At 39.2% G+C, this 14315-nt stretch overlaps 1 protein-coding gene across 2 annotated transcripts in view; it reads right to left on the minus strand.

Moving 5' to 3' along the window:
- Window positions 1-11622, minus strand: part of EEA1 (early endosome antigen 1) — a 206501-nt gene extending 194879 nt beyond the window's left edge. The window contains exon 1 of one of the 2 annotated variants that reach the window (XM_070788562.1): window positions 11388-11622. The gene's annotated coding sequence lies outside the window, so the exon portion shown is untranslated. The remainder of the gene's footprint in view (window positions 1-11387) is intronic. The other variant, XM_070788563.1, reaches the window with a different exon arrangement.
- Between the last annotated feature and the right edge of the window lie 2693 nt (window positions 11623-14315).

Raw genomic sequence — 14315 nt, forward strand, 5'->3', positions numbered from 1 at the left:
AAGACTCAGATTTGAACATCACGGGATTTTCTAGAATGTAATCAGTGGTGGTTTCTAGCACTGGTTTTATGCTTGTAGGAAAACTCTTCAGAACCCAAATAAAATAACTACATGTTCTGAAGTTAATTAAAAGTATAAATCATTAGGTTATAAATAGTAGGGTATTCAATGGTTTTAATTATTTCAGATCTTTGAAACAACAAATGAATTTAATTAAAATGTAATTTGATTTATTAAAATCTAATTGAGGGCAAATGCTTTGGCCCTTCTATTATTTCTCCAAAAATTTTAAAGATTGTGCATTTCTCCCTTGGAATATTTTTTGACTTTAAAATTTATGCAAGTATTCAATGTCTAAAATCTAAGGCTAGGATTAAGTGTAAATTCACTTTATCACTGTTACTTTGTTCTTCCCACCACAACATGTCAGGCATAAAAAATGAATTGCAGACCTTTCATCCTACTTTACTTCCACATCCTGATCTGCTGCAGTACTTGTCTGCTTCTCTAAAGACTCTGGCTTTGGCAGTTAAATGAAAATAATATTCCTTTCTCTTTAGCCTATTTTCACCCCCAAGGGTATTTTTTTTCATTGTACACTTCCTGGCAAAGAAGAAGATGAAAATTCACCATTAATAGGCCTAGTTGGATTTATGGTGATACCGATTAAATATTTGATAAATGAATGACGATATGAGTCAGCATATGAATGAAGATGGCCATAACCCAGGATATGACAAATGACTGGAAAACTGGTGTTAGAATCAATGCCCAGTTCTGGGAAGGCTCAATGTCATCCATAGCTTTTGTCCGGTCTTCCAGGAGTAATCCATGATGACTATTGTGTGGAAACTTGTACAAAAGTAAATCTGCAAAAACATATGGAGGATTTTGACTCTTAGCACTATTCCTCAAAGTGCCTGAAGGCCTGATAAGATTTTGTGCAACTCTGCACTTCTGATACCCTGTGTAGTCAGTCACTCAGTCGTGTCCGATTCCTTGTGAACCCCTGGGCTACAGCCCGCCAGGCTCCTCTGTCCGTGGGATTCTCCAGGCAAGAATACTGGAGTGGGTTGCCATTCCCTTCTCCAGGGGATCTTCCCAACCCAGGGATCTGAGCCAGGTCGCGTGCATTGTAGGTGGATTCTTTTCTGTCTGAGCCACCAGGGAAGACTTTCTTACATCCTACCACATCCCAAATGCAAACTCCAAGGGAAGCTGCTGTTCAGTTTAGCTGAACTAGTCACCTAAAATAGCAGAACTGTCAAGAAAATAAGCATATTCTTTGAGTGTATTCCTCTGAAACTAAAAGTTGACCCCACTGCTCCCAGCATTTTTACTAATCTGGCTCTATCTCAGGGGTTTAAATTATACCCCACAGACCCCTACTCAGATCATGACTGAAATAATGACTGTGAACTTCCAGAAATAATGTGCTTTTCTTTTTTTTCTTTTTCATTTTTCTGGAAGAGCTTCCAGTGGATTCTTGAAAAATTGAGATCCCCTGATCAAAGCAGACACTCAGTGACTGGGAAGTGACTGGGAAGGGAATAACACTGTTACAATCAGTCAACAGATAAGAATCCACCAATGATTTATTAGAAACCATTATTAAAAAAAAAAAAGAGAGAATCCACCGATGCCTGACTGCCAAGGATCTTGTTCAGCTACCTTGCATCAAAAGAACAGACAGCCCTGGCCTGGTCTGTTACACAGTAGCAATGGGGTGGCCCCAGTCCACCCTATGCTTAACTGTAAACACACTGGACTTTATTAATCCGTTTCAGCCACAGAAAGAAGATCTTGTTGGAGCAGTGTGACAAGGGGTTGCATTTTGGGTCTTCCATGCCACACCTATACAGAGATGGTATTTGAAGTTAACAGCATCATCTTTTGATACAAAGAGCAAAGGAGGAGCTTAAGCACAAGGTTAATTACCTTGTCATACCATGGAAAGAGCAGCAAGTGAGAGGGTTCATCTCCATGAATCAATCTCCAAGTTTACCTAGATTATTGAACCAAAAAACCATGGGGAAAAGATAGCAATTATATGCATTCCTTTGTTCCTAATATTTAGCAAGGTCACAAACGAGTAATTTATTTCCCTGAGAAGTTTTGTGTGTCTGTATTGGCCTGTGTTCTTTTGATTAAAGAGACAGAAAATAAGAACAAATTATTTTTTCAGTCAGCAAAATTAAGTTCAGTTGCACTTTAACTCGTATAATTTAATTAATATGAAGAGCAACATGCTTTATTCTACATTATCTAATAAAAGAGAGTAAGGCTGAATTATAATAGTATATGATTTATTCCAGGAATGTAAGGATAGTTCAAAGGCAGAAATTACAGCAGTGTAATTCATGTTAATGGAACAAAGGACAGAAATCACAAGATTTTCTCTTATATATGCAGAAAATAAAGTTTAAGTCAATTTTGAACTTTTGAAAAGGCTGTTTAGAAATCAAGGAATAGAGATAAGTTGATAAGGCTATATACTAAAACTTAACAGCAAGTTTAATATTTATTGAAGAAATATTAGAAACATTTCCTTTAAGGTTGAGAATAAAACTAGGGTGCCTTTTCTCACCCTTACTGTCCACAGGATATTGGAAGATCTGGCCACTAAAATAAATCAAGAGAAAGAAAGAAGCATAAATATGGGAAGGAAAAGAGAGTCAAAAGGCTCAGCTGTCATTATTTCAGGTGATATAAATATTCACAGAAAACTCAAAAGAGATTCAATAGAAAAGCTGTTTAGAACTATTGGTATCTTAACCTAGGAATTACCCTAACAAATATGCACAAAATCTCTTGGAGAAATCTATAAAATTCTACTAAAATAGTATTTTTTTTAACTTTAATTACATACAAAGCACCAGGGGATCTTGTTTAAAAAGCAGATTTTTATTTCGTAGTTATTGGGTAGAGCCTAAGAGTCAGCATTTCAAAATATCTCAGCTGAGGTTCATGCAGCTAGTCCAAGGACCACACTTTGAGTATCACAGTACGGAAGTAGTTAGAGAATAAATGGAAATACAAGACATGTTTAAGTGGAGAAACCTAACCATGATAAAAATTCTAATTTTCTCCAAACTAACCTATGATTTTAATGTAATTCCCACCAAAATCCCAATAAAATTTGGGCACTGCGGTATTTGCTCAATTTGCATGAAAAAAATTAAAAGTTTTTTTCTCCAGAAAAAAGAACAAAATATGTGTGGGAGCAAATTCCCCACCATGTATTAAGGCACATTTCAAAACCATGGTAATTAAAAAACACAGTCTATTAGTGGTATAGGAAGAGACAGGAAAGTCCGGGAACAGACCTCTGGATCTCGATCCATGAAGGAGGTGGCACCAAAACGCAGGAGGGAAAAGACACATTGTCCTGGTAAATAGTATGTAGAAAAATGACTCAGCAATGGCAGGATAAAAGCTGTAAGTCTAATACACACACACACACACACACACACACAGAAAAAGACCTGCAATGGACTGTGTTTCTGGATGAATTGATCTTGGGCTTCTTATTCAGAGACAAACACAGATAAAACCCTTTCCATCAGGATGGCTCCCCACAGGAGTACATGGGATCTACCACTTCCCTCCTTCAATTACTTTCTCTCTGTCTTGTAATTCATGGAAATTCCTTTGAGTTTTTCACAATGAACCAGTCCTTGGACATGGTCCCAGCATGTTGCATTGTGAGCTTTCAAAATTTTTCCACCATTGTAAGTATTTTATTGTAAAATTGGTAAGAGCCACATAACTGCTCCCAACCAAATGCAAATTCAACTACATTCAACTTCTTGATTACTGACTCAACTTTTTGATTACTGATCCAACATATTAGCAGTTTTTTCCAGCTTTGTGTTGTCCACAAATCTGATTTTCATATCTTCTCTGTTTTCATTCAGGTTCATAATAAAAATATTTGTATAGGTCAGTGTTATGGACAAAGGTCTCAGACAAATAATTGAGAGATTTTCCACAAAGCTGATATGGATCCATTAATTAATCAGCACTGGGTAAGGCCCTTCCTGATTCCATCCCTGTGTATATCTACTCTATAGCCGAGGCTATAGCGATTTCCATTTATGAGCTTGGCCTTCCCATATATCTAGGAACAATCCTACGAATTCAAAGGTCTTCAGACTTAAACTCTAGAACTCAGAGTTGGGTCATGTTTCCTCCTAGTACTGTATTGGCTCTTATCCAGGGTGTATCAGCTAGCCTTCTGCATGTGGCTTATTCCTAAATCACTGTCTTGATGAGCTGCTTTTTAACCCCTGTTATTCTATGATTACAGCATTTCCATTTTTAAAAAATAGTTACACTTGGATTCTTTTTATCCATGTCCCCTAAGTCCCGATATAAGTTTTTTCCTCCTAAAACCCAACACAAAAATTGGAAGCCTGCAATCTGTCCATTTTTCTGTGATCTCAGCTCTAGCCCATCTAGGTTTCCAGTGACTACTTTTACCCTATTCCTAGTACACTGTCCATTTTTCAGTGTGTTCCACCATTTGTATTAGACACTTGTCGGCCTCCTCTTGATGCCAAGCAAGGCCCTGTGAGGCTTCAGGCTTGGAGGCCCTTTGGTCCCCCATTTCTTGTGGGCAAAACTCCAGCCTCCATGATCTTCCCTGAGTTCTAAAAGGCAGATTTGAACAAATGCTAATCAAGGGAGGAGCGGCCATGAAACCACGTAAGGCAAGATTAAAGGGACCAGAGAGGCTGATCAAGATTAGGAGACCCAACCACACGAGACCCTGCATGCAGCCCAATCTTGTCAGCAACCCCACTGTTTTGAAACTTTGCAGAAGAAAGAAGAATTCAAGACTGTTACTGCCTTGATCCTTATCACACACCCCTGCCTGACTATATAAACTCCCCCTATTCACCAAGGAGGGGGACATAGTTCTCAGGTGCTAGCCTATTGTGTCCCCTTTTGCCTGGAAAAGAAATAGAGCCACTCTTTCCGCCTCCTCCTTAATTGTCTCCATATTTCTGTTTGGCACTGGTGAATAGAGACGCAAGACTTTGGCATCACTCTCTGCTAAATTGCTTGTCTGTATGGTCATCTATTTGCTGTCATAGTACCCTTAAAATACCATGACCTGCCTACCAATCAGTTTGTCTTCCTTTAGTATTTTGAATTTCTTAAACATCTTCCCCTTTGTCCAACATTTTCCTATTGACCAAAATACGATAAGCAGTTTTATCTGATGTTTACTGAAATCAAGTATTAATTCAAATGTAATTTGCTATCTACTCATTTTATAAATGGAACAAACTGGTTCAAAATTGAGACAAGAGTATGTCAAGGCTGTATATTGTCACCCTGCTTATTTAACTTATATGCAGAGTACATCATGTGAAATGCCAGGCTGGATGAAGTACAAGCTGGAATCAAGATTGCTGGGAGAAATATCAATACCTTCAGATACGCAAATGATACCACCCTAATGGCAGAAAGGGAAGAAGAACAAAGAGCCTCTTGCTGAAGACAAAAGAGAAGTCTGGCTTAAAACTCAACATTCAAAAAACGAAGATCATGGCATCTGGTCCCATCACTTCATGGCAAATAGAACAGGAAAAAATGGAAACAGTAACAGGCTTAATTTTCTTGGGCTCCAAAATCACTGCGGATGCTGATGGCAGCCATGAAATTAAAAGACGATTGTTCATTGGAAGGAAAGTTGTGACAAACTTAGATAGCGTATTAAAAAGCAGCAAGATCACTTGGCTGACAAATGTCCATATAGTCAAAGCTATGGTATTTCCCGTAGTCATGTATGGATGTGAGAGTTGGGCCATAAAGAAGGCTGAGTGCTGAAGAATTGATGCTTTTGAACTGTGGTGCTGGAGAAGACTGTTGAGAGTCCCTTGGACAGCAGGGAGATCAAACCAGTCAATCCTAAAGGAAAGCAAACCTGAATATTCATTATAAAGACTGATGCTGAAGCTGAAGCTGAAGCTCCAATAATTTGTACCTGATACAAAGAGCCAACTCATTGGGCTGATTGGCTCATTGGCAAACAGCCCACTGATGTTGGGAAAGATTGAAGGCAGGAGGAGAAGGGGGCAACAAAGAATGAGATGGTTGGATGGTATCACTGACTCATTGGACATGAATTTGAGAAAACTTTGGGAGATACTGAAGGACAGGAAAGCCTGGAGTGCTGCAGTCTGTGGGATTGCAGAGTCAGACACGACTGAGCAACTGAACAAAAAATTTATAAAAAAAAAAATTTTAGCTTGGCATACTTGGTCAAAGTTTGCCAAGAATGGTTTATCACTCATTTCTCTAAATGCTTGCATATGAAATACTGTTCCATTCTCTGGAATGACTTTTATCTGAATAGGGAGATTTGAATGTCCATCTCCTGCAAAGTTCTGCACAAAAAAGCCAGCAATTTATAGTCAGCAATGTAGAAACAATAAGGAAAACTTACTATCTCACATAACAAGAAATCCTAGGGTAGGATTTCTAGAACCTGGCTCCCAGGTTCATTCATTTAGCAGCTCAGTGATACGATCAAAGAGCCAGAGTCTCTCCATATTTCTGCTCTGCCATTATCACTATTTGGCCTTGACCTTGGCTGGCTCCCTGTATGGATATAAGGGAGCTCCCACAGCTCTTGAGTATCATACCCAGCCAAAAAACAAGGACTGCTTTTCCTGGAAGTGTGCTTTTAGGACCAAGGAAATCTTTCCCAGAAGCTCTCTTTCACTGGCCTCTCATTACATTTTATTGCACAGAACCAGGTCACCTGCCCCTTTCAAACCAATCACTGGCAATCTCAGACTGACCAGAACTGAACCCTGGTTCAACCCAATTGAGCCAGAATTGAGACACATAGGCAAGGGATGGGCAACCTCTTCAAACTGGCTCTTTTCCAAATAGGAGATAGTGGGCAAAGGCTTTTGGCTAAGCAGCCACACTGCTCCATACAGAAGGAATCACTCCCTAATTTGGGGGGCAAGGATATTTGAAGACAGTTACTGAAGACCCATTAAAACAGCATGGATTTTTATCTGTTCAAAATAGTTTAAAGCGGGATTGTGTCCAAAACAAAGGGGTAGATTAAGTTATCTCTAAAATTCTCTGCCAACTGTTTAATGCTGTGATTCTGTGCTCATTGTTTCCACTGGGGAAACCGCTTGCAGTTCGGAATTGTGCACATCAGCAATGTCTGTGCTGCCAGCAAAAGTGCACAGTTGCTGATCCGTGAGCATTTCCCCTAATAGCACATTTGTGGAAAACTGAGTCACAGGGATTCTAGGTACTGCAAATCCATTGTCTGAACAATTTTCTGAATGCCTTACATCTCAGATGCTGGCCGCTTCCCTATAAACAAACTATAATGAAACAATTGACATATAATATGGGGTTGGGCAAAGCAAAGCACATTGGGCTGTTTTTTTGCTGCCAATGTTCCTTTTTATTTATTTTCAACTGAAAGCAGGAATTGTGTTACATAAAGCAACAAATTAAATGTGGATGTTAGTGCTGTGATGGAAGAAAACTTGACCTGACTCATTTAATCATGTGCAGTCGTTACTTTGCCACATGGTGAGCTATTCAAATAAAACTTAATCCATGTGATTTCCACCTGAGCAACCCACATCATCCTAGAGAAAACTAGAGGAGGGGAGGGAAAAACTGGTGGAGAAGAAAGTTATTTTTGTGGCAGTCAAGGTATGATTATTTGTAGGTCCATAAATTATCAGCCAAGGTTCTCATTTCTCTGGCAGTAAGAATAGAGAAGAGTAGCTGAATGCAAGCAATACTTCAGGGCTAGAGTCATGGGACTCAGCAACTGATTGGATTTGGGAAGAAAGAAGCGTTGAAGATAACGCACATTTCCTAATATTACCAAGAAATGATTGCATGATGGATACATTGGTAAATGCATAATTATTGTGTTTCTTATTTCTCCCAATAGTTCTAATAAGTAAGTATTATTGTTATTTCCATTTTACAACAAAAGAAACTGAGGCTGCTTAGGGTTAACTTAGTAAATGACTGAGATGGTATAAAATCTAGATCCCAATTCTTAATTCATCACTACACTCTGCCATTCTGGGTGGAAGGGAGGAAAGTAAGGAATTTCCATTTAGACATGTTGAGTTTTAAGTGTTAGCAGGACAGTTGATTGAAGATGTCCAGCAGGCTGTAAGAAATGTGAAACTAAGCTCAGGAAAAGATTTAGGATGGAGGATAGACTTGGCAGTCATTTGCTGGAGGTGCAAGTTAAAGTCATGAGCTTGCCATTGGAGACTCTCAGGTCTCCTAACTCAGTTTTGCTGTGGGAATATCCTTATGCACCTCAAACAACAGGAACTGGAAGAAAGATTGGCTCATCACACTGGTCTGACTAGCCCACTGGCTGCCTGTATGACTTGAGGCAAGTCACTTAACCATTGTGAATCTCTGTTAAGTGAAGAGTCTTCCAGCTCTGAAGTTCTAGACAAATGCAGGCCCAGACTAAGGGAGCTGCAGTGAGAGAGGAAAAACAAGATGAATGTAAGAGTTAGGGCAAAGAAATTGACCAGATGCCAAAACTTGAGAGAGAAGGAAAGACAGAAGATGAAGAAAACTTTTCTAGCCTAGAGTTTATGAGCATTGGCACCATTAACCAAGATAGAGAAGGAGGTGATGTTGAAGAGTTTTGGAGAAATGATAGGGGCCTTGTTTCGAATATGAAGAATTTGCAGTGTTGTCCATATGCTATTTCTCTGGGCGTTGGTAGGTAAATTGCTGGACTAGAAATGTTTATTTATGTAGCACTGAGCATAGATTTAAAGGTAAGAGGGCAGAGCCAGGTGATTCATTAAATAACCTTTGAGATCTCTTCTGACTCTCTGCCTCCTGACCGCAGTCTCCATAGCAACGTGACTCGCTGCCCTAGTTGGATTACCTCATGTTGGATCAGCTGGTTTTCATGCTGCCTGACTAGGGGCAGGGCACCCTCAGTGTTTCTCGAATGAGTGGCAGGTGGTTCTGTGTAGCTCAGGTGTTTTCCCGTATCCTAGTTCACTGCTTTTCTCTTCTTTTCTTTTAAGATTTCTTTTTTTTTTTTTTTTTTTGATGTGGATTATTTTAAAAGTCTTTATTGGATTTGTTACCATATTACTTCTGTTTTATGTTTTGGTTTTTTGGCCACGAGGTATGCGGGATCTTAGCTCACCAACCAGGGATCAAACCCACACCCCCTGCATTGGAAGGTGAAGTCTTAACCACTGGACAGCTAAGGAATCCTTCTACTCCATTCTAATAAGTCCCAGTATTAACTTTTCACATCTTGATCTTCCTTTCCTTAATTTTTCTTCCCCTAGGCACTTGCCCTTTCAGTGGGCAGCTCTTCACTATTTATCTTTTTTCCCCATCATCTCCAGTTTCATTCATACCCTTTCTTAGGTCTCAGGAAAAGCTTGCATCCTAAATTTCCAACCAACAATAATTCTACCCTTCAGTCTCTTGCATCCTAATCCTTATCTTTCATCCTTATCATCATCATCAATAGCTAATTTGTCCCAGGCCTCGAATCAACTGTTTTGTATGCGTTAGCTCATTTAATTGTTACAATAATCCTTTGGGGCAGGTACTGTCAGTCGGCCATATTACACAGGAAAGGAGCTGAGGTTTGGAGAGACTGCATTCCTTACCTGTGTCCCACAGTGAAGTGGAGAGCAAGGAATGGAGCCCAGATTGGCGCCAAAGCCCAAGCTCTACCCACCACGTGTCACTGTTTTCTCTAGCCAAACTAATGGTTTATGCTTCTTAACTTTGACCAGTTTCATTCCACTTTTCTGAAGTCTTTTTAGCATTTCATGAATAAATATGATAATTATTTAAACAACTAATCCTAGGATTTAGTTTTATAAAAAGCCCTTTTAGTTGCATATTATCATTCTCAAACCAACCAGACCCATACATCATATTCTCCTAAACATGTGTAAATAACAGTAAACGATTAAGTGTTTCAAAGAAAAATTAAAGCAGTAAACATTGCAGAAATCCATGGAAGAGGGAGACTTCAAGGATGAGTGGGATTTGGTAGATGGAGACAGAAACCAGCCGCATCACTGACCATTATTCACCAAGCACCCCATGAGCTGTATGTTAAAGTTATTGCGATAAAGAGATAAACAAAGTACTGTCTTTTTCCAAATACTTGGTTTATGAGAACAGCCTATTTCACAGATAGTGAAATAGATAGCAATACAAAAAGGCACATGATACATACAGCAGGAGTTTTAGTAATCCAGAAAATGAAAGGAATTTATGCCAACAAGGGGGATAAGCCTAGGGACAGAGTGTGAGCCATCAGGCATGGAGCAAAGGGCGCATTCATTGTAACAAAAGCCTGCTCTAAGCCAGGCACTGATTACAATTGATATAAAGAGCTCAAAGCCACAGGAGGAAACAGGAATGTGATTTGTGAGGGCAGGATATGAGAGGAGGTGTACCTCTGCCAGTCACAGGCATCAGAGAAGGCTTCCTGGTGGAGGAAAGTAGGAATGGGAATTCTCTGAGTCAGAAAAGGCAGGCAGGGTAGACAGGACACTTCTGAGCAAAAGCACAGATTAGAAGATGCTCTTGCAGTACAGGGAGAAAGAACAGAAACTGCAGGTCCTTAGTGTTGCTGTGAGGGTATGTGAGATGACATGGAAGATACAGGCAGAAGCTGGATTGGAGGGTCTTGACGGCTTCATGTTGGAAGCCTGGGATTAACATTGAACCGCTGAAATACAGTTAAGCATCCCTTGGGTTGAGAGGGCTGTAGGAACTTGCATCAAGCTGGAACTGGGTTTCGGTAAGTTTCATATGTCAAACAGAGAGTCTTTCCTCCACATGAATTTTCTGATTACTGTTATAGTTGAGAGAATAAATGGGCCACTAGACATTCCAAGAAAACAGCCCGGTTCAAAGTAGAGCTGCTGGAAACTTATCAACACTGAAGAGCAAAGGATGCTCTTTATGGATGACTCAGTATTTCAAAGGGCTGTGGATGAAAGGTGAGCGTTCTCTGAAGTCCGGTTTCAAAACCTAGCGTGTCCCCCCTCTAAGTCCCCTACTTATCGCTAATTCTGAACAGGTCCAGAGAACACTCTTCATGTTCCCTTCTCTCACTCTGTCACTAAGTTTTCTGTTCCCCTTGGGCCTTTTTCTTCTTCCCACTTTTTATGACCACTCGGTCCTAACGTGGACCACGCTGAATGCCATTATCACCCGTTGAGAGCCAGCTGTGTTCCAGGCATTGCTTTAGGCACTAAAGCATTAAAGCATGGTCTCGTTTACTCCTCACATCAACAGGAAAGGATGAGTGCCAGTTGACAGATGGTAAACCCAAGGCACAGGCAGGATCAATAACTCACCTGGTTCACACAACTAGTAATGGACAGCGGTAGGAATTGCAGACTCTTTTTCAGGTTCAAATTCACACACACCCTTCTCCACTTTCAAACTCTTGGCTGGAAACGGTTTCTCAATGCTGTTAGGATTAAAACCAAAATTCTTTGGCATGACTTACAAAGACTAGCACGGCATTTCCTCTCTCTCTCACCCTACAGACAAACCCAGACAGCTGGCTTTCAGGGCCCAAGGTCCTGACCACTTTAGTATACTATCTCCAGGCTTCCAAACAGCTAATTTAAGTTCCTTTATATACTGCAAGCTATCAATCATGCTCTGGCAGTTTCTGATATAAGTTGACAGTCTTTCTCACCAAGGAGATGATCAACAAACAAAGAGCCTTTCAAAGTCTGGGCTGGGTTCCTCACCTCCTCAGTGTTGTCTCACCCTCCTCAGCACCTTCCCTGATCGATGGCAGGAGGCTGCTTCCCTGGTTAGGGGCCCTCATTCTCCACTGGCAGAAAATCTACGGTCTTTCCTTCTGCTGAACTTGGCTTTATCTCTAAGTGGCTCTGAGATTTCATGTTGTCAAGTCTTTCTCTTTCCTCAGTTACCTTCTCTGTGCACAGCCAGGCTGTCATCTCCAAATTGTCGCCCACTTCAAAAAGTTTAGAATTCTCTGCAAGGGCTTTACCCAGTAGTAGGAAAGAGAACTCTCAAGTTCATTAACTAGGACCCCTTGTGTACTATTGCCCAATATAATTATCTAAACTTTCTGTCTTTGTGACATGTATCATTACTTCTTGCAAATGTTAACTGTGGTGAAGGTCAAAAGTTATTTAATGCCTTTAAATTTCATCCAAAGGTTTACTTTCCAGCTGAAAAATTCCATGATTCTAAGTCTGTATCAATTTCATGTCAGGCAGGATCAGAGGCTTGGTCAATATTATTTTTTCCACAGTGAAACTGTATAAGGCAGGAGATCTTACTTAAGCCAACAAATATGTATCCTTCACAATGGAAGAATAAATAAGAGTATAATTTGTGAATTTGCTAAGAGTTCTTTCCTGCTAAAAATATTAACCCCTTCTACTCTTTAGTGAGAACTTAATATATATACATGAAAGTTTGGGAATTTTGGTGGCTTACAGTGATTTTCTACATATTTATTTCAAATCTCCAAACTTGACATCCTGTCTCCACATGTTCTTGATCTTATATTTTTGTGTATCATTATCACTGAGATCTTTTTAAAAATTGTTCTTTTTATCTTTTAAAAATTTATTTATTTTAAGCCATACCATGCAGCATGTGGCATTAGTTCCCCAAGCAGGATCAAACCTGCAGCCCCTGCATTGGGAGTGTGGAGTCTTAGCCACTATAGATCACCAGGGAAGTCCCTGTAGCATTGAGATCTTAATCTCCTTTTCTTACTGTCCTCAACCTCACCAATATTTTCGTATTTCCTAAATCATTTTTTTTTACAAAGAAATATCCATAAGATATTTCAAGATTTGAAAGAAGTTGACACCAATAAAGAATTTGCTCTCTGTCTATTTGGATATAAGGAGCTACCCAAATTAAGACTTTTCCTCTACTTACTTGTATTAAAAAGCAATTTGTAATTAAATTGTGATAAGTGCAACACACTATTTCTAAGTAGTCGTCGTTACATTGTTTCTAAATATAAATAGTAAAGACTATAGTCCAAGTAAATTTTGGAACACCCAAGTAATCCAAAGGGGAAAGAATTTTCAAAGGAAAATAAAAGACACAATGTGGCATGTTTCCACCTTCAGCTTGAGAGGGAACTGCTTACAAGTTAGCTTTTCCAACTTTGTTTTTAATCTAGGTTAGTGTAAAACTACCTGCTGTGGATGAAACATTCAACCTCTGCAAATGATCTCATTCCGAAACCACAAGTGTCATGGAAATTGTGTTTTCCTTCTACAGCTCATTGAAACGGAGATAGGATGGGATGGAGTAAAAGGATCTGCTTTCTAATGAGGCAAAATGTAATTCACTTGAACTGGGACAGGACAGAAAATCCAATCAGTGCCCCAGTTTTGACATCCTTACAAAGTCTTTGAGCGCCTGAGCACAGCAAAAGTACACCCATACTCAAAATGTCCCAATAGGATACAAAATTCATGAGGAAATTATATTCAATATTCATGGAATGGTCATATTGCTTAAATTATACAATGTAAAGTGAGAAAAATGACTAACCTCAGAAGCACATTTCCTGTTTTTTTAATCAGCTTGATTTTGGGGGACAGGGTACAAACATAAGAAACCACTGTGACCATTACAGAGAAACCTACGCAATCTTCACTATTGTGTAGGATTCATGTGATGGCAAGAGCAGGACTATCCGAGCAAACACACACACACCAAGAACAGGTGAAAACAACCAAAATAAAACCTTTATCACAGAGGCTCAAGAGAGAGGGGACATAGATATACCTATGGCTGATTCATGTTGATGTTTGGCACAAACCAACACAATATTGTAAAGCAATTATTCTTCAATTTAAAAAATGAATTTTATTATAAAAAATCCTTTGTAACATATTAATCCTTGAACAACATATATTCTAAAGCGTTGTGAAATACTATGTAGCTATACTATATTTCAATTTCTACCATTTTAAGTCTTTTTAAGACTCCGTGTTTATAAAAATAACCTAGTAAAGAAGTGGCAGATGAAAGTGAAATTTTACACATTATATTATACGAAATAAACTTATGAAGTCAGCCAAATTTTCTGAATTCTTAATTTACATAGAATTCTTTTTCTATCTTTTTAGTCCTCTTGTATTTCATAATTGATAGCTTTTTTAGGTTAGTGGTTCCCAGACGTAACTTTCTCAGGAGGATAAAACTTCCCAAAGCAATTGGGAGCTAACAGAGCTGCCAAACTTCCCATCTTGCCAAAAACAACAATCATA

This window comes from Bos indicus, chromosome 5 (genome assembly GCF_029378745.1).
Source record: "Bos indicus isolate NIAB-ARS_2022 breed Sahiwal x Tharparkar chromosome 5, NIAB-ARS_B.indTharparkar_mat_pri_1.0, whole genome shotgun sequence".
Classification (NCBI taxonomy): domain Eukaryota; kingdom Metazoa; phylum Chordata; class Mammalia; order Artiodactyla; family Bovidae; genus Bos; species Bos indicus.